General features: G+C 49.0%; 1 protein-coding gene across 1 annotated transcript in view; it reads right to left on the reverse strand.

The window, feature by feature from the left end:
- Window positions 1–18,276, reverse strand: part of ALS2CL (ALS2 C-terminal like) — a 57,150-nt gene extending 38,874 nt beyond the window's left edge. The window contains exon 1 of the mRNA XM_074946441.1: window positions 18,126–18,276. The gene's annotated coding sequence lies outside the window, so the exon portion shown is untranslated. The remainder of the gene's footprint in view (window positions 1–18,125) is intronic.
- Window positions 18,277–21,279: the final 3,003 nt, after the last annotated feature.

A 21,279-nucleotide genomic window follows, 5' to 3' on the forward strand; every position in this document is an offset into this window, starting at 1 on the left:
CTCGTCTCACAGCAGGGCTCCGGGCCCACAAATTGGGCCCTCCTGGTGCTTGGCACTGCACACACAGCGAGAGACGCTCCCAGCCCAAAAGAGCAATCTAAAGAGAGAAAGTTGGGAGGGCAACTAGAGGCACAGAGGGGTGAAGTGACTTGCCCAAGGTCACACAGCAAGGTCAGTGGCAGAGTTGTGAACAAAGCCCAGTTTCCCTCCCCCAAACACAAATTCTCAGACCACTGCCCTTGTCAATGGGCCATGCTGCCTCCTTGAAAGACCTCAACAAGCATCAGAGCTTTCAAAAGAAGGCCTTGAGCTTTTCTACCACGGAATTAATCCCCCAAGAGCTGGACTTGCTCTCCTGAGGGAAGCCTGTTTATGCCCAAAGCACGTACTGCAAGGACAGGGTTAGTTCAAACTTCCCCCGTCATTAGCTGTGTGCCACTGAGCCTCAACTCACCTCCGTTGGCAGCAAAATGTGTTGTATGCTGCCACCAAGCTATCCACCACAACAGCTGCTCTGACCACATCCACCCCAAGGGAGCAGAAAGTCTGATTGCCCTGGCTGTCCAGTTACATCTGTCCTCACTGCTGTATACAACGGAAGTGCTCGAGTAACACTGCTTGTGTTCATGGGCCAACCAACCAATTCCTATTGCTTCCTCTTTAAAAAGAGAAAAATACTAACCCAGGTGGTGCTAGCGAACGTCATGGAGAGCCACAATGGAAAGAACCCAAAAACAGTGAAGAAAATCAAGGGCAGGGTGAATGTGGTTTGGAGATACCGCTAATAGAAAACGTGCCACTGTAACTAAGATTACAAAACAAGACCTTTTTTTTTTTTTTTTTTTTTTTTTTTTAAGGCTCTCTGAGATAGCCCTGGGCACTTAACTTCCCTAAATTACAGGGTTATGAAATTCCGTAACGTTGGAACAGTGCGCAGGACTTAAAAAGCTGGTTTTTGCAAGAACACTGGCGGTTCGACTGGGACAGGAAATGCCTGTACATCATAATAAAATCAAGACAAGACAGGCATCTTAACCTCACTCACCTTCCGAGTTCCAGACTGCACGAGTGCGGGGGACTAATGAACCAGAAAGCAGAAGTGAAAAGAGAGTCAAAAAGACTGTAGGCATCTAAACAGTTTTGGTTTTAGGTGCATTTTTTCCACTGCCTGTAGACATGAAGATGAAGTTTCTCCTCACATAGATCTTACGCTCGGACATGGCCCCTAATACTGGGATATGAACACCTTACAATTTAACGCGAGGATAAATACAACACCTCCATGAACTATGGAAATATCATCCCTATCTTACAGATTGGCAAATGAGGCACAGAGAAACTGAGAGCCATAGATCCAAAGGTATTAGGAACCTAACGATGGTATAGGCACCTAGGGACATTTTCAAAAGCACCTAAATGGGTTCTGTGTTTAATTCCCAGCTAAGTGCAACTGAAAAATCCCACTAGGCATCCACCATTATCTGAAGACTAGATTTTCAAAGGTATTAGGCATCTAAACTGACTTGGCCAAGGTCACAAGAAGTCTTTGGCAGAGCATGGAATTGAACCCAGAGCTCCAAAATCCCAACCTTGCAACCTAATCACTGAATCATTAGCACTTAAGCATGTTCCTAGCTTTAGGAAGAAGTGTTTTGCTTCATCAGGGTTAGTGTGCAAGCTAGCTGATGCATGACAGCTTATTTTGCCTTGTAATTTGGTACGGCTGAAGCAAGCAGTCAGATCTACTAGATCCACAGAGAACACAAAGTTAGATCAGGCTGAAATCTGACATTTTGAAATTGACAGAAATTTTGATTTTGGGGGTGGGGGGGTGGAGTTTGCTGAAATGTCACGCTTTCAGCCAGCTTTACTACTCTTTGCTCTTCACGGATTCCCACCCCGGGCTCCATCCCACATTCCTAATCACCTACTCACTTCTGACCCATGCAGTTTGCATTAGGAATGCCTTCTTCTGAACCATCAGGAATAGGCCACTAGAGACAGGATGAAGGACTTCTCTAATCCAGTTCTCTCTCTCAACCCCTACACCGCACACTGCATGGAGAAAGGAGATCCAAAGAAACACTACATTGCTAAAAGCTTTTGCAATCTGTCTTTGCTTTCACTGGAAGGCTGCCTACTAGCTCTAGTTCTCAAAATTGCAGCCGTGGGTTGATGTCACTTATTAAGTAATCACGCACTCACACTTTTAAAATAGCATTTGATATAACATCCATGACACATGAGCTTGCTATACCACACGCTCTAAGGAGGCATAATGGGGCAAAGGCACAATTCCCAACTCAATTTTCCCTGCTCTTTGGACTCAAGCCCTTTACCCAGACAGTTATTTGAATAGCGTGTGTATATATACACCCAGAGTCTGTTGGCGCTAAGGAGAGGTAAAATCCATCGCCTATTGAACAAGGTTGATGCTGATTCAGGGCTGCAGACTTTAAATAACCAACAGGCAAGGGCAAGCACAGGTCACTGTGCACGCTCATGTGAGGAACTGAATGAAAACTGCAGTACAGCAGTAGTGTGGGTGGACTGAACTTTACCAGTAGTCACATGGCCCCCCAGACAGCCGTTTCACAAGACTTCGTTGTTTTCTCCATGTAAGTTTGTAGGATCCATAAAGACAACACAGGTACGATCTACCCACTCTGGAGAAGTCTGCTCCCACTCTTAATACTGACCCTATGCACACACTGATCTTTGGCACCCCTGGATCAAGACACTTTAAAAATCAGAGCTGCCAAGTTCTGTGGAGATCTGACATTATGTACAAGTTAACTTGTTAATTTGCATGTAACCATAAGCTCTGGCTTTAAAAGCTGTGTGGATTTAGCACCGGGTGCGAGAGGAGTCAAACAGACTGCCTTGGGGAATGAAGTCCTCTGCTGATCTAGAGGACAGCAATAGGACAAGCTTCCCACATGCTGCCCTTCCAGCATGCTTCACATCCAGTTTCAGAGGTAGAGGAATGTCCTCTTGGGCAGTCCCCGAGATCTCCCTGAGACAGTTCAGGAAAGTGGCAAGCCAGTCCCTGGTATCAAAAAGATTGAGAAACACTGCTTTAGGGTAACGGAGTAATTGTCTCCAGGGCCCCACCAAGATCCGACCCTCCACCAAGCAGCCCAAAGCCTGGTGATAAGTGAGATGTGGAAGCCAGATCCAAGACCTCCTCGCTCCAAACTCATCTCACAAGAACCAAACATCCATTAGATGAGAGCCACCTTTAATCCCAGCTGAGTGGATGGGTTATCTGTGGTAACAAGGCCTATCCAAGGCATAATAGAGCTGCCAAATAAGCACTCCACAAAATGCATGGCCCTAGGCACGTCTTTAAGAAATGAGAAAGCATTATACCCATTGGGGGACAGGAACACACACACACACACACACGGGTTAGTTGACCTGTCCAGTGGCAGAGCTGGGAATTGGGCTTGGCAAGCCAGCCAATTGTCTGGTCAAATAAAATTCAATGTGCCCACAATCAAATACGGTCTAATATTTAAGCAAGAATGGTCTGAAATAGGTGGAAGCCTATCTTTCTGATGGCCTCATGGTGCCATTCTTTCATTTTCTAGAAGGTCACTGTTTCATATTTTTCCTCCGTTCACTCAATTAAGGAACTTGGGGTTTTTATTTTGTAGTTGCACATAAGTATCTAAGGCTAAGCCTTTTGGAGGCCATACAGTTTTATTCATTATTGGTTACTCTTCTAGTAAGTTAGTGCTTTAAAATAATTTGTCCACTTATTTTTGGACGGGTCAAATGTCCAACCCAAGTGGGAGCAGAACCCAATTTGAACTTGCAGTCCTATGCCTTACACTCACTTTTATTTCATCAGAATGACCATTGATGGAAGAGGCCCTTAGAGGTTAGGCTTGACTCACCGCCTCCTACAGAAGAGTGGGTTAGATCATGGACAGTTTTCGAAATCCATTGCAAATGAGAAGGTAATGGAACCTTTAACATGACTATTAATTCCCAGCAGGAGATGCTGGCTTAGAGCCTAGTTTTTTCTTTCACTCAGCTCAGTAACCCACCCACTCTGCAGTGAGGATGCAGGCTAAGTCACTCAAGTGCTGACAGTCCCCCAGTGCCTTCCCACAATTCCCCTGTGGGCCTAGAAGGACCAACAAGTTCTCCCAGAATTCACTGGGAAAGAAAGAATACGAGAGCCATTCAGCTTACTGCCGGACAAAAGAGGTGCCCCCAGAAGTCCTAGCAACACACAAGGGAGCACAGCATCAGTGAGGAAACAATAGTTCAGGGAGGGCTTTCCAGTGGGGCTGCTCAGACCCAGGCTAGTCTAACCCAAGCTAACTTTGCAGTGAAGACACCCCTAATAAGGATATTGGTAAGCACATGCCTAAAATCTCTGAACTTAGGAATGCCTTCCCCCCACGCTGCCTTTGCCTTTTTAGATTCTGCACTTTCCAGGGCAGGAACAGAGCCCTTCTGTGTTTGGGATGTACCTACAGCACCGTCAGGCACTCCTGCAACCAAACCAAGAGGTTCTTTTTCTTAGGGGAGCCTCACTCAATGATCAGTTTCCCATTGAGCTAGACACTGTGCAGACACAAAGAAGATGCTCCCTACCCCAAACAGGGTCACAACATACTTGACATGGTTTTGTTCACGCCTTAGTTTTTCCCAGTTGCTTTTATTTATTGCAACTGTGTGTCTATATGTAAAGCTGTACAAACAAGTTGCCTCATAGAGCTAAGGGTTGGGCTACAGACCGATTCCTCTTCCAAATACTTCTGGTGCCTTTCATCCCAATGATTTATCATGGGGCTCCATCATTTCATCTCTAGCACGCTCCTCTCCAGAGGCGGCTGCAAATATGCCATCAAAAGTCAAGGGAGACAGAAGAGTTTTGACAAGAACATTGGGACTGACCTTAATTTTCAGGTCCATGAAGTCTTTAGCATCCAGGCAGGAGAGACAGGAGCTCAGTTTAGTATCACATAGGGTTGCCAACAGTCTCTTATTAACAGTGACATCCCTTTCCCCGGCCCTGCATCTCTGTACAACACAATCGGGAGTTGCTGAGTGCTGCAAAAAGCAGCAAGAAATACCCCTGGTGAACGAAGGTGAGTCCCGCTTTTTATTACTCATAATACTATTGGGAGAAGGGGAGGTGCAGGGACGCTAAGAAAACAGTCCCTTATTTTTTTAAATATAATGTTGGCAACCCTATAAAACGTTCTCAAACACAGTGGTGCACTTTGGAAAAGCAAGTTGCTTTTGCACTTGTGGTGCTGTGGAATCAAGGCATTTCAAGGGCAATCTTCAGGCTGCTCTGGCTAGTACAGCATTTCTAGCGGAGCTGAATGCCACAATGCAGTATCTTGGGTAACACAGCGATGAGTGGCATAAAAATCTCAAGATCAGCATTTCAGAAAAGTCTGGTTATTAAGGGACTTAAAGCAGCCCTACAAGTACCACTAGTGATTGGATGGATACAAGTTTGAACCATAAGAAGAGCCAGACTGGGTCAGACCAAAGGTCCATCTAGCCCAGTATCCTGTCTTCCAACAGTGGCCAGTGCCAAGTGCCCCAGAGGGAATGAACAGAACAGATCATCATCAAGTGATCCATCCCCTGTCGCTCATTCCCAGCTTCTAGCAAACAGACTAGGGACACCATTCCTGCCCATCCTGGCTAATAGCCATTGATGGACCTATCCTCCATGAACATATCTAGTTCTTTTTTGAACTCTGTTATAGCCTTGGCCTTCACAACATCCTCTGGCAAAGAGTTCCACAAACTGACTGCTCATTGTGTGAAAAAACACTTCCTTTTTTTGTTTTAAATCTGCTGCCTATTAATTTCATTTGGTGACCCCTAGTTCTTGTGTTATGAGAAGGCGTAAACAACACTTCTTTATTTATTTTCTCCACACCAGTCATCATTTTATCGACCTCTATTATACCCCCCCTTAGTTGTCTCTTTTCCAAGCTGAAAAATCCCCGTCTTATTCATCTCTCCTCATACGGAAGCTGTTTCTTACTCCTAATAATTTTTGTTGCCCTTTTCTGAACCTTTTCTAATACCAATGTATCTTTTTTGAGATGGGGCGACCACATCTGCACCATAATAGAACTTTCCAATAATGAGTTCTGAGATGGTCTCTTCTAGTCACTGCATCTTCTGAGTTCTTCCACAGATGTATTTAAGACAGGTCCAGAGAGCCAATTCTAGGAGTCCGGGGAAAGGCTCTGATTTGATCTAAACCAGCCCATTGTTCTTTCTTCCTTGAACATTAAGCCAAGTTTCTAGTCCATGCAACTTTGATAAGCCACATTCCACCGCTGTATTATGCTGCGGTTTCTACATTCAGATCAGTGTCACAACAGAGATCTTTCATTTCATGAGGAAAAAAAATAGGTCCAAGCCATATTTTGGCCAATAGACCCTCTGAAGCAAGCTCTTCACACCAGACTTTCACACAGCATAGTGTGTTCGTGTACAACGGATTTAACGCAAGAGAAGCAGATGGGAACACAGTAAAGGTGAACATTGAAAATAAAGAGAGGAAAGAGAAAATGAAAGAAAACCCAAGCCAATCTTGATCTACAAGAAGGGAACTTGCAAAAGATTTTGCTCTGTCATCTATCTGAATCGGTTTTTACTGAATTATAAAAGGAGACGCCAATAGGAGACTGAAAGCCAGTTGAAGAGTCTGCTCTTGGAGTTTGTTCTAATAGAGGGGGAGGTTGTAGGGAAAGAAAGGCCTACAAAAAACATGACAACAGTTCTGCTGACCCACATTGTCCCATTGTTTCCTTGTGCTCCCCCATTTGTCCGTATCTGTGTGTTGTCTCATTTTAGATTATAAACTCTTTGGGGCAGGGACTGTCTTTTTGATCTGTGTTTTCACAGCGCCTAGCACAGTGAGGTCCCGCTCTGTGACTAAGGCTGCTAGGGCTTTAGGTTAATCTAAAAGTGAGAAGATAAAAGTGCTGAAGTAATATGAACTCAGGAGGATCAAGTAAGTACTACTATGGACCTAGCATTAATTAAGGAGAATTAAAGGTCAGGTTGCCAACAGTTTTCATGATCTTGACCTATAGGGAGACCAGATGTCCCAATTTTATAGGGACAGTCCCGATATTCGGGGCTTTGTCTTAAATAGGTGCCTATTACCCCCCACCCCCGTCCTGATTTTTCACACTTGCCATCTGGTCACCCTATTGACCTATCAAGTTTGGTAAACCTAGGATCTAGAGACATGCTAGTAAGGTTAGCATTGCCTAGAGCTGGTCCCAAGAGCGGGTAGTATTTTCTGCAGTGTCAAAAGCACTTTCTTTTTAAGTGCGATGCATCGAATCCCGGAGAGAGATGTTCCGTTTTCAGATTTGTCCTCCCCAACGCCTCCAGAAGTGGGGGAGAAAGAGGGAAGCCACATAGACCACGTGTTTATTTTGATCTGACCAAAAAAAAAAAAAAAAAAAAAAAAAAAAAGTTTTGAAAAACCCAAATGTTTTCTGCGGGAGCATTTGTACTATTTGAACGGGCTTCCTTCAAAAATAACCTTGGGGGGCAACGTTATGATAACTGAACTACTTCTGTTCCCTTTAATATAGGAATGAAATCCTGGGCCCACTGACAAAACTCCTGTGGTCTTAAAAGGGCAGAATCCTGGGCCCTAGGAGTCTAATGAGGAAGTTATAGATCCTGGGGGCAGGAGGAAGAGGGTCAAGAGCGGTAAGTCAGCAGGACTATATGGTGCTTAGTCAGAGGTTTAAACCCCCCAGTGCCCTGCACATGTGTCATTGACACATACAGAGTGCGTGGGGGAAGCACAACCAGTCCGAGTTGGCAGCCTCTCTCGCTTTGCACAGAGCTAAGCGACGCAAGGCGACAATGGAAGCTTGAAGTGTCTAATTATGGCGGTATTGGGTGAAATCTTCCCAGGCTGCATTGAACCCCAGTACACAAATTCTACGGGTTCGCTGCATGGACCACAAAACTCCGACACTCCCCAGGGGCCAGGAAGTTGTGGGCAGGTCAGAGGAGCAGGAGGGGATCATAGCAACTGCCATAATTGCTAATTGACTACAGCTGGGGTTGTCAACATTTTATTTCAAAAATACAGGTCTTTTTTCTTAGCACCCTTATGGGGGAGGAGTACCCTGTACCTACCTAATAGTGCTGGGGTGGGGTGCCCAGTACCACAGGGCGTGGGGCGTACTAGCCATGTGGAAATTGAGGAAACCTGCCACTCCCCGCAGCAGTCAGGCAGTCTTGGCTACCGGGACGCACCTCCCTGCCCATCTGGCTCCCCACCTGTACAGGGGAAGTGAACAGGGCCCGGGGTCGGGAGGGGAGTGGAAAGATGCACCTGTGAGTACTGACCCCCTGCTGGACAGGGCCCCCTCCTGACTATAGCCCTTGAGCATGGCCCTGTCTGCTTTCCCTGCACCAGCTCTGTCTGGAAGGGTCAGTGGATGGGGCTTTGTGCCCTGGAGCTGCGCTGAAGGGCCAGGCTCAGGAAGGGGCTGTCTGGCATGGGTGGGGGAAGAGGGTCAATACTCCTGGGGTGTTGCCTTCTGTTCCCCACTGGCAGAGTGCCCACCAACATCCCCAGTAGAGGAGCATAACTGCTGGCTGGTAGCTGCTGTAGCAGTCAGGGAACATGGTGGGCAGGGCAGCGAGCCTGGTCCTGACAGCCGAGACCACCAGCACAGAGCCCTGTCCGTTTCCCCTGCCGGACAGGGCCCGCTCCTGACTCCAGCCTTTCAGCATGGCCCATCATGCCCCCTGCAATAACCTTACTACACACACACCCCCCGGGGGGGTGTGTGTGCCCCATAGTTTGGGAACCTCTGTCCTATAGGTACATTGGTTCATGGGACTGATTCTGCATTACTACACTGTCTAATTGTACAAACTTTATATCCGTGGAAGCTAATGTCATAATAAAACTGACCTTACGTCAGGAGAATAGTTTTAATATGTTGATTCACAGGATAAAAGGCATTTAGTACAGGACAGGCAATTTTCCATTTAAATAAGCAACATCGCTGGTAATACAGGACTGTTGACAACCCTACAACCTGCAGCCCACCTACCCGAATACCAGGATCCAGACTTTGTGCTGGACACAGTGGAAGGAGAGGATTCCAACCCCCCTTGAGCCAGGCCCGCTCCCCACCTGCTCCCCACACGAAGTCTGCCTGCGCGGCTCTTGCTGAGAGCGCTAGGATCTCGGCGTAGCCTTTGAAAGTCACATCTGTTCTCAAAGACTGGAGAGAGGCAGAGCATCTGGGCCAGAGCCAGAGCCCGCGGAAGTGGGTGAAAGTCTTTCCATAAACAACGTGCTTTGGATCAGGCCCTAAGTGACTTCTCTCCAAAGAATGAAGCCTGTGAATTGCAGATGGGTGAGAACTTCCCCTCAGTGTCAGGGAAAACAATTCAGAGCAGTTAGGCATATTACAACAGGGCCACTTCTCCCCTGCTCCTCACGCTGCACCTTGAGTTCCCTCCTGTCCTTAAAAAGAAGGCAGGTAATATGAGCGCCAACCTTAGCAGCAGCAAGTGGCAGTCAGGTGCCAGCAATCTGTGAGGCAGTGGTCTCTGATGCCCATTAAACCCCACCAGCAACCCGCTGGGGGGGCTGCTAATCCACCCTCAAACTCCCCTACCCCAAACTGCCTTCTTCCTGCAGCTCAATCTCATCTCTCAGCTGTTAGTGCCACTCGCAGAGCTCCCCCCCCCCGCCACACACACTCCCCCATTCTCTGCCTACCAAAATATGTGTGGGGGGGGGGGGGTAGCTCAGGACCTCTGCCTTGCAGTGGGGTGGTGGGGTAGGGGCTTCTACCTAGTGGGGAGGGAGGGGTCTGAAGGCTTCTGCCCAGCAGGGCGCATGTTCCAGGGCTTGGGGCTTCAGCAGGAGTGGGGCTGAAGCCCCAAGCCCCGGCAGCTGCGCCCTGGCTCTCTCGAACTTCTGAAGATTGTCATGTGTGTCTCGGTGGGTCAGTACGTTTGGCCATCACTATGCTATACCCCCAGAGCATTGTGGGAGCTGGCACGAAAGAGTCCATGAAACAGAACTGTGCTACCTTAGATGCTTATATGGCACCCATCACCATTGCATCCAGGTGCTTCATAACCGTTCATGTATTTATCCTCACGACGCCCCTGTAAGACAGGGCAGTGCCCATTTTACAGACGGGCCCCAAGAATAAGCAGTCTGCCCAAGGTCCTGGAGGAAGCCTGTGGCATGAACCTGAACCCAAGTCCTAGGCTAGTGTCTCAACCACTGGACCATCCACCTTCTGCAACGTGTCAGACCTCTAAACTCATCAGCCCAGAAATGGGCCACATAGTGCAGGACTATTAACACTGATCCCTTTCTTGTCCAGAGAAGGATTAGACGACCCTGCATTTGGAACGAGAGCTCACCAGGTGTCTGTACAGCACCTAGAGCAACAGGCCACTTCGGGGTTTTGAGGAGACCTCGGCGCTACTAGACTACAAATAAAGTCAATGCAACCTGGCAGGACATACCAGCGTTTACCTGCAATCAGCATTTGGAGCGGCTTTTAAGATACCAAAGTTCACCTGCATTCTGGAAAAATCACACCAGGCTAGTCTAAAACTTCGCAGTAAACTTGTTGGGAGAATGACAGCAATTGTGCCATTTGCAGAGCACCCGGGCATGCTCTTCCACCGTGACTAATAAGCTTGGTATTTGTTTTTGCTCAGCCAGGGAGGCTCCAATCCTGAGCTGAACACAGGGTTCTGAATCTGGCTTCACCAAGCTACTGATCCCAGGTAAAATTGGTGCTTCCTGCCTCGTCCAGGTCTGTCTCATCCAATACAGGAACAATTTCCCACACAAACAGGCTCCAATCGGTCTGCTTAGGAAAGGTGGCTCCAACTAGATTCTCCCCCCTCCTTTTGCCAGGGTCATCTTGCGTTTCTCATAAGAGATCTCAAGGCTCCTATTTTAACCTGGTGACACTGCTAAGGACTCAATTCTCTCCCAGTGCTTCTGTATCTTACATTCACCAGTAACACCAAGATCCACCCCATTCCCCCCCACCACCACACACAATTAAGGCACCTTGAACCCTCCCTCCCCTTGGTAAGAAAGCAGAATGCCAATAGACCCTGCCTGTGGCAGACATTCCCAGGGAATGCACTGAATTCTACCACCACTGGCCCAATTAAAGGGCTCTCCATGTTCAAAAAGATTTCAACTGCATTTTACCTTGTCTATTTAATCTGGGGAGAGTAACCTTAAACGCTCCCTCATGCAATTTGGCCATTTAAGATCAAGCGAAGCCAGCTTTAACGTGCACCCTGGTGGCTAAAATAACTTACTTTACATAAGACGAACAATCATGTTTTCCTTGGGCCCCTGCAGCTTCAGTTCCTCTGGGCTTCTGAGCGCTGAACTACCAGAGTCTCTGATCACCACACCCACAGCTCCCTTCCTCCCTCCCACAGCAAGTTGCCTACTTTGCTGAAACACAGATCCAGGCCTGTGCACTGGGCGAGACACACACACAGGGCCCCGAGATAGAATTACCGAACCCTGGTAAAGGGAAACTAGGCAGTGGCTGCTCGTTACCTTTGTTCTCCAGTTGCTTAGAAACAAAAACCCCTGTCGCTTCAATCCGATGTGTCAATTACTGTTCATATATATATATATATATATATATGTTAGAGGCATGTAAAATAGACGTATGATTTAAAGGGAAAGTCATGGAATGAATTCCTCTCCACTAGGTTACATCCCCTGGATCACCACGCCCAATATCTCCCCAGCCCCAGGCAATGTATTGCCCCCTCCTTTTGTGTATTTCGGTGGGTTCCATGAGCCTTCCCCAGCTGGGTTCCTTGCATCATTTACCTTGCTCGGCAATTTTCACCCTTGCCTGGCTTCTGCTGTTAAGAACAGCATGAGAGTCCGATCAAAGCACTGGGAAAAAGGAGAGCCATCGCTATTCAAAGTGCACTGGGCACATAGCAGGTTTAGTGTGCAACAGACTGCATGAGACGTGTGCACTGTGTATTCCCCACGGCAGCACACAAGCCACTACACCTTCATATTGTCACCAGCAAGGGAAGATCTTTTTTAACCACACCTCCTTACCCCTCCCCACCCACCTCCAGTTGCCCTTCAACCTACCAGAGCCCTCTGCCCAAAAGCCCTTCAGCTTTTCTAATCCATCCATAATTAACAAATCCCTGCAATCCTTCATCAGGCAGCAAGCCTACCACACGAGAGCCGCTAAACAAAGCCCCGCACTGTCCCAGCCTGCTTCAGGGAACGCTGGAGAGCAGGAACAAAGCCCCATTCTCCGATTCCCCAGACGCTCTGACGCTACAATTTACTGGCTTTCCTCCCCAGCTGGATGATTTCAAGGAGCTTTACACGCCGCAGGAACTTACTAACACAGGAGGTCCAGGGCTCATCAGTCCATCACTCAGAGGATGCCCACTGCACAAAGGAGAGTGGAGAGGTGTCCAGGCTGGGCGAGCCTTTGTTGAGAGTGATTGTTTTATCACGTTGACTTCCTCCCTGCTCGCCCGGAACTCCACGGCCCTTTTCAGCATGGGACATACACCATAATTCACTGTCCACTTCAGCAAGGGTGACTTGCCCAGCTCGGCTGTGCAGCAAGCCAGTCCATATAAGGCATGCAGGTATATACACACAGCAGGGAACAATCCTATACCGCAAGATCGGTCCCTCTTCTTTTCCAGCCTGTTAGGTCCTTAATGTCAGACTCAGATTCGATCCATAAAAAACTTATGGCAAGATGAAGGGGTTAAATGCAGGGCTCCAAACCAAGAAATCTAGGTCTTATGCTTGGCTCTGCCATATGTTTCCTGTTAAGTGACTTGACCAAGCTTACATCTGTGCCTCAGTTTCCCCCCCTCTGTAAAATGGGGAGAATACTCCTGACTAAAAGGTGCATGAAGAGATTTTGCTCTGCGGTGCAATGAGACGGCAGGGTATCACTTGCTTCCTCTTTTTGCCCTCTCAGGAAGTCCAAGGGTGGAGTGTAGGGAGCTATATTTGCCTTGGACCAACTCTTAGGAGCTGCTTTTGAAACATCCAGTTGACATGCTTGGTCCGCGGCTTGAAGAGAAGTCACTTTCCCTGGTGGTACACCTCCAAGCAGAAGTCATCTTTCTGGAGCACAGCGCAAGGGGTTGCTTTATTTACAGGGCTGTTGCGTTCCAGGCTCCATGTATGAACACATTTCTCTCAGGCAGGGCTGGGCGGGGATCTGAACCCAACAGAAACCAATCTGAACTTCTAATAGCAGAGCCAGCTGGTACTTTTAATCAGAGAATCTCAAAACCCCACCACTAGTGTCTAATGGCACAAACCCCAACACCCTTGCCCTGCCCCCTTCCCCAAGGCCCCGCCCCTTCTGAGGCCCCACCCCTTCTCACTCCAGACCCCTTCGCTCACTCTCCTCCACCCTCACTCATTTTCACTGGGCTGGGGCACGGGGTTGAGGGGCGGGAGGGAGTGCGGGCTCTGGGCTGGGGTCGAGGGGTTTGGAGTGTAGGAATCATCCAGTGCACTAAGTGCCTCAGTAAACACATGGGTGCAACCAGACAATCACTATGCACTTGTCTGGTGCACACTTCCAAAACAACCAGTTCTCATTTTCAAAGGGAACCTGCACAACACCTTCAAAAGAAGAGCCTGGGAGCTTAAATTCATAACTCTGCTAGACACTAAAAATCATGGACTGAATAGAGAGTTACTGATTTATGGCTTATTACAAACGATCTAAAACCCACTAACAGCCCCTCCCCACCAAGCTGCCTTCCCCCCCTACCCTTATCACTGGAAAGGGTATTAATGGGCCACTTCCCCTTGAAATGTGTTAACTACTTATGCTAAAGAATCTGTTCCACCATGTATTGAGCTGTGATGCTCTGAGTAGGTCTACACTGCAACTAGGCACCTGCCGCTGGCTGGAGCCAGCTAGGGTGACCAGATGTCCTGGTTTTATAGGGACAGTCCCGATATTCAGGGATTTTTCTAATATAGGTGCCTATTACTCACCCACCCCCACTCTGTCCCGATTTTTCACACTTGCTATCTGGTCATCCCAGTGCCAGCTGACTCAGGCTAAGGGGCGGTTTAATTGCAGTGTAGACAAAGACATTTGGGCTGGGGTTGCAGCCTGAGCTCTGTGACCCTCTCACCTCGCAGGGTCCTAGAGCCCAGACTCCTGCCCGAGCCTGAACGTCTACACCACAATTAAACAGCCCCCTATCCCAAGCCAGCTGGCACAGGCCACCCATGGGTGACTAGTGGAGGGTATGTCTACTCTGCAGAGTACATTTCTCAGGCCTGAAGAAGATCTCTGTGTAAGCGTCTCTCACACCAATAGAAGTTGGTCCAATAAAAGATATTCCCTCACCCAGCTGGTCTCTAACATCTGGGACAGTGGTGCTGGAACGGGAGGGTCAGGGAGCCATGGCCCTCCCCCTTTTTGAAAGGCCCATCTATTTTTCACCATGGTGGACCCCGCTCCCTTCCCCTCTTCTTCCCCCCACCCACTGAACCCCCACCCCCTCCCCAGCCAGGCCAACAGCTAGTGGAGCCAGGCCAGGGAGCCCGGGCAGTTATGGGAGCCGTGCGGACCCTCCACCTGCCCATGGTGTGGGGGGGCCTGAGAGCAGCTCCTGGCCCGTGTCCCCGCCACCCAGGGCGCATGGAGGGTCTGCGTCGTTGCTCTCCATAGCTGCCCGCTTGGCTCTTACCGTGGCCAGGCTACAGCTCTGAGGCCCCACCCTCTGGCAGGAGCTGGGTCGGGGTAAGAGCCGTGTGGGCAGCTGTGGGGAGCCTGGGTCCCTCCACCTGCCCTGGTCAGTGGGCCAGGCGGGGGGGCAGAGACACAGATAGGGGGCTGCTCTTGCACGCACGCACACACACCCCTCCCACCTAGGGCAGGGGATGGCGGCCTCCGAGGGATGAGGAGGGGGCCCTTGTCCTCCCCCCCACTTTTGGAAAGGCTCTGCCACTCTTGATCTGGGACCAGCACGGCTACAACACTGCATCCAAAATGAATGCTTCATTTTGATGTTCCAAATGGAAGACAAACAACACACATGTTCAGCAACATACAGATGTTCATCATTCCTGACCAGCTCACACAGGAAGTTGATGGCACAGCCAGAAATAGACCCCAGGCCTTCTAATTTGACCTTGTCCTGTCCTTCAGCCATGAGACCGACCATCCATCTTGTATGACTGGCCGTGGCAGACAGTCATCACCATGACACAACACTAATTCCTAGTACCCTCCCACTAGTTCTCAGTGGTTCCTTTACTCCCACTGTCCACCTCCTTCTTCCTCAGGCCTGGCTTCACTCCTCTACCACTCACTCCCCACCCAACACCATGCCAGGATTACACAACCATTGCACCCACCCATCCTCCAAGGTCTTCAGCCATTCTTGGATTTAAAGATTCCAGGATGATGGATTTAATTATGTACACACTCCGGGCCTGTACATAAGTGGATAAGGCCCTGGCCTGTGGCCTACCCTCGTTCTGCCACTAGCCTGCTGTGTCACCTTGACAAAGTCCCTTAATCTCTCTGCCTCAGTTTCCCCTCCCATCTTTTCTAGCTAGATTCTCTTCAGTGTCTCCTGCTCTGCGTACATTCATTTCCTAGCACAAAGGAGCCCTGCAGTCTCAGGTGGTAATAGACGTAACTACCAACCTCCTTTCCTCACCCAGCCGGATGGGAGTGCAGGAGAACAGGGAGATCCGACATCCGTATTGAAAAGCTGCCTAGTTCTGAATCCTTTTCTATCAAGCTCTTTGGAGAAGCACATTTGCATGGAGCATCCCCGGTCTATCAAAGGGCATCCTGGGGTACCCAGCCTTTAAGGCACCTGGCTTGCACCTGCCTTTAGCGCGGGGAAGCGTTGCCCGTACCTGCCAGGGCTCAGCTCCCTGGCTCTCTCAGCCTCCTGAGGCACGAGCACCCCCCCACTCAGCCTAGCAGACTCCGCTGTCCCCCAGGAAGGCCACAGACAGGAGTTGGAGCATGCCAGCATCCTCCAAGCATCCCCCTGCAGCGTCCAGCCCCTTAGCCACTGGGCACAGAATTACCAGGCTTGCGGTTCCTCAAGGAACAGGGCACCACAGCCTACACCAGAGGTGGGCAAACTACGGCCCGCAGGCCACATCCAGCCCGCGGGACCCTCCTGCACAGCCCCTGAGCTCCTGGCCCAGGAGGCTCGCCCCCGGCCCCTCCCCTGCTGTTCCCCCTCCCGCGCAGCCTCAGCTCACTGCGCCGCGGGTGCAAGGCTCTGGGCGGCAGGGCGGCGAGGTCTTGCCAGGCAGTGCAGCTGCAGAGTCCGGCCTGATCCGGCGCTCTGTGCTGCACGGTGGCGTGGCTGCCTCTGCTGGTGCTCTGGGCAGTGCGGCTGTAGCGTCGCCAGCCACCAGTGCTCCAGGCAGCATGCAAGGGGGCAGGGAGCAGGGGGGGTTGGATAGAGGGCAGGGGAACAGGGGGATTGAATGGGGGCAGAAGTCCTGGGGGAGGGCAGTCAGGAAGGAAGGGGGGTCGTATGGGGGGGCAGGGGGCAGTGAGGGGTGGGGGTTCCCAGGGCATTCAGGGAGAAGGGGTAGTTGGATGGAGCAGGGGTCCGGGGGGGGGCAGTCAGGAATGAGAGGAGGCGTTGGATGGGGCAGCAGGGGTGGGCAGTCAGGGTTGGGGGGTCCAGGGGCAGTCAGGGGACAGGGAGGGGTAGATGGGGCAGGGGTCTCGGGTGGGTCGTCAGGGGGTGAGAAGCGGGGGGGTCGGATAGGGGGCAGGGGCCGGGCCACGCCTGGCTATTTCAGGAGGCGCAGCCTCCCCTAACTGGCCCTTCATGCAATTTCGGAAACCCAATGCAGCCCTCAGGCCAGAAAGTTTGCCCACCCCTGAGCACACAGCTCCGCACATAGTGCTTCGAGCTGTTTATAGAGAAACCTTCCTCTTGCTTATTCAACAAAGAACAGATTCATATGATCGCAAACAAATACTCGGAACAAAGGACGGGTTTGTAAGAACCTAATCACAACACGGGCTAGAGCCCAAACTCAGCTAACAAGACGCACGGCTGTCTAATAAGGCACTGCTTACCCCGAAGTCCTTCTTCACAGCGTCTTTCACCCAGGATGGCTAAGACCCTGCTTTCCTGAGGCCAAGCCCACCAGCAGCTTGCTTCTCCCTGACAGAGGCCCACTGCCCAGGTATCTTTCTGCACCCTCAGAGGTATCAGCAGAGACCTTTGCTCTCCTCCCTTTGGCCCTCCAGCTGTTTACCTTAGTTTTCCTTCTGAAATCCCCACAAGCTGTAAATTAGCATTTGACCTCCTATGCGAAGAGACTTCTATTGTAGGACACACAATACACAACATTCCGCTGGGGAGATGGGGGTCTCCCACCTCCGGTCTGGAGAAGTCGGTCTCAAGTCATGGTATCTTTAACTACAAGGCCTTCAGCGTATACATTTCCCACCCACATCTTTGGCATTCTCCATACATACATTTTGCAAAGTTTATGCTGACCGGTGTGCTGAAAACCTATGTGACACTCTTTGGTGAGCTAAACAACCCCCCGCCCCCTTTGGATCCCTGTAACCCATATGCCCCCCGCCAGCTGGCATCAAGGAGGTCCTTGAGTCACAAAAGCATTTACAGGTCTAGAAGCATGGGATGGTCTGTGAGTGCTGACAGCAGGTAATGGAAAAATCTCATCCTAATGCCACACGTTCATGATTTGCATCAGCTCAGGATGTGGCCCTACGTCCCCAAAGAGGGTTTTCGGTAATGATGGAGATTTTTTCCCCCCCACACCCCCAGTTGGGGCTTTAAGGAAGTTGGTTTATAGCTCAAGTTCCTCTATTCTGTTTGAGTGTAGAAACACATTCTTCCCTGCCCCGGAGGCGGGGGGAGGGGGGAAAAGAGGTGTCAGGGCGGCTGGTGATGCTGTGCTGAGTAAGCACCGGAGGGAGTGGTTTGCAGACAATCCAGGGACAGTGCCAGCTCAGCTTACAGGAACTATTGGTTATTTAAGTTTTAGTTCGGGGTGATTTATAGGTTTCCAGGAATAACCTTACCTTGAAACAATGAGTCACTGCTTCAGCGGAAGGCACCACTGAAGCCTGGAGCTGGACAGAACCATCCCCAGCAGCTCACACTTGGAATTAATTCAGCGCAGTCACAAAGCCTCAGCCCTGCTCAGGACACAAAATTGAGAAGCCTTGCCTCTTCTCACTATAAGTAGCATTGCATCGTCCACCCTTCCTGCCAGAATGCTTCTGAAGAATGGAGGGGTAGGGGTGGGGAAGAGAAGAGAGATGTCATTCCCATGTCAGATTATGAGCGCTGCACGGTTAGTGTTATAACCCACGCCAAGAGTGTGGGGGGCTCTTTTTGTCCCCTGCAACAGCTAGATCAGAGGCTTATGCAAAGTAATGCACCCTGGAAAAAACAATCCCAACTATACATACAGAATGGTGGGGTCTAAATTAGCTGTTACCACTCAAGAAAGATCTTGGAATCAGTGTGATAGTTTCTCTGAAAAACTTTAGAATTACCATTAGAATCTCCTTCCTTGGAAGTTTTTTTAAGGTCAGGCTTGACAAAGCCCTGGCTGGGATGATTTGATTGGGGATTGGTCCTGCTTTGAGCAGGGGGTTGGACTAGATGACCTCCTGAGGTCCCTTCCAACCCTGATATTCTATGATTCTATGAAATATCGGCTCAATGTGCAGCAGCAGTCAAAAAAACAGCGAACAATGTTAGGAACCATTAGGAAAGGGATAGATAAAAAGACAGTAAATATCATATCGCCACTGTATAGATCCACGGTATGCCCACACTTCGAATACTGCATGCAGTCCCAGTGGTCCCCATCTCATAAAATCATGACTGGTGTGGAAAAAGTGTTATTTACCCTTCTCATAATACAAGGACCAGGGATCTCCCAATTAAATTAATAGGCAGCAGGTTTAAAACAAACAAAAGGCAGTACTAGTTCACACACTGCACAGTCAACCTGTGCAACTCCTTGCCAGGGGATGTTGTGAAGGCCAAACGTATAGTGGGTTCAAAAAACCTAGATAAGTTCATGAAGGATAGATCCATGAATAGCTATTAGCCGAGATGGTTAGGGATGCAACCCCATACCCTGGGTGTCCCTAAGCCTCTGACTGCCAGATGCTGGGACTGGATGACAGGGGACAGATCACTCGATAATTGCCCTGTTCTGTTCATTCCCTCTGAAGCACCTGGCACCAGCTACTGTTGAAGACAGGATACTGGGCTAGATGGACCATTGGTCTGATCCAATCTGGTTATTCTTATGCTACTGCTTCCAAGCGAATGGAACTTGCTTTTAGATCCAGGTGTCCCACGTTCAGTTCCCAGAGAGGACCTGGCAGGTGCATTGTTACATTAGCAGAGCCCTAGTGTACACCACATTTCAAAAATGCTCTACCTAAGACGACAGGGATGATCTCATTCAAGGAAAAACTAACCCACATCTTGGTCCAAATCTTTTTTCCAAATGAGCTACCTCCTAAAATTGCTGAAATGTATCTCAGGAGGTTAGGCTAAGTCCCAATGCTTCCCTTTGGTTTTAATCAGCCAGTGCATTCTGGTTCATATCTCATTCAAAGCAGCCCAGAATGATGTGGCTTTGAAGACAGCAGTTCTCACTGGACTTGAGATCCCAAGCCAGACCTCCTCCTTCACAAACAGAATGAGATCTCAGAAATATGTGCAAAGGAAAGGGGAATTATAGAAGCCCCAAAGTTGTTTACTTGATTCCTGTTTTATGCAAACCTCTCTGTCCAGCCCTTGACAAAGTAGTAATTCTTCTACTCTACTCCACGCTGATTAGGCCTCAACAGGCACAGTGTGTCCAGTTCTGGGCACCACATTTCAGGAAAGATGTGGACAAATTGGAGAAAGTCCAGAGAAAAGCAACAAAATGATTAAAGGTCTAGAAAACATGACCTATGAGGGAAGATTGAAAAACATTGGTTTTGTTTAGTCTGGAGAAGAGAAGACTGAGGGGGGACATGATAACTGTTTTCAAGGACATAAAAGGTTGTTACAAGGAGGAGGGAGAAAAATTGCTCTTCTTTACTTCTTGTCCTATCCTCCGAGGTTATGGGCTTAAATTGCAGCAAGGGCGGCTTAGGTTGGACATTAGGAAAAACTTCCTAACTGTCAGAGTGGTTAAGCACTGGAATAATTTGCCTAGGGAGGTTGTAGAATCTCCATCTTTGGGGATTTTTAAGAGCAGGTTGGACAAACACCTGTCAGGGATGGTCCAGATAATACTTCCTTGAGTGCAGGGGACTGGACTAGATAACCTCTCGAGATCCCTTCCAGTTCTATGATTCTATAAAGGGATGTGCTGGGAAACTTCCTAACACAACCTGAAGCCAAGCAAAGCTTAAGTGTGGAACTGGTCATGAGCCAAGAATGCTGAAAAGCTCATCAAAACATCAGTCAACTGGGGGTTGCATTTGCACAAGTCAAGTCACGTTCTAGGATCTTGACAGAATTTGATGAGTTTGATCCTAATGAGGCGGCAAAATTTGGTAGTTTTCATTAGGTTTAGAGGATTATTTTTAATTCATTCAAATGCAGCTTTCATGAGATTTGGGGTGAGAAGGTAGGACGGACTCCAGTGAACTGAAACAGCAGAGTTTTGCAGGGCTGGAATTGCTAGCCTGGTGAAATACAATCCAAAGCATAGGTAAATTAAATCAACAACAGATCTATAGATCCCAAGACCAGAAGGGACCATTGTGATCATCTAGTCTGACCCCCTTTATAATGCTGGACAGAGAACTTCCCCCAAACAGTTCCTAGAGCCCATCATTTAGAAAAACATCCAGTCTTGATTTAAAAATTGTCAGTGATGGGGAATCTACTACCACAACCTTTGGTAAATTGTTCCAATGGTTAATTGCTCTCACTGTTAAAAATTACACCTTATATCTAGTCTGAATTTGTCTAGCTTCAATTTCCAGCCACTGGATCACATTAAACCTTTCTCTGCTAGACTGAAGAGCCCATTATTAAATAGTTGTTCGCCATGTAGATACTTATAGACTAATCAAGTCACCCCTTAACCTCCTCTTTGTTAAACTGAGTAGATTGCCTTCTAGTGATGGACTCAAGGAGCTCAAAAAGAAAAGGAGTACTTGTGGCACCTTAGAGACTAACAAATTTATTTGAGCATAAGCTTAAGCA

The sequence above is a fragment of the Natator depressus genome, chromosome 2 (genome assembly GCF_965152275.1).
Source record: "Natator depressus isolate rNatDep1 chromosome 2, rNatDep2.hap1, whole genome shotgun sequence".
Taxonomy (NCBI): domain Eukaryota; kingdom Metazoa; phylum Chordata; order Testudines; family Cheloniidae; genus Natator; species Natator depressus.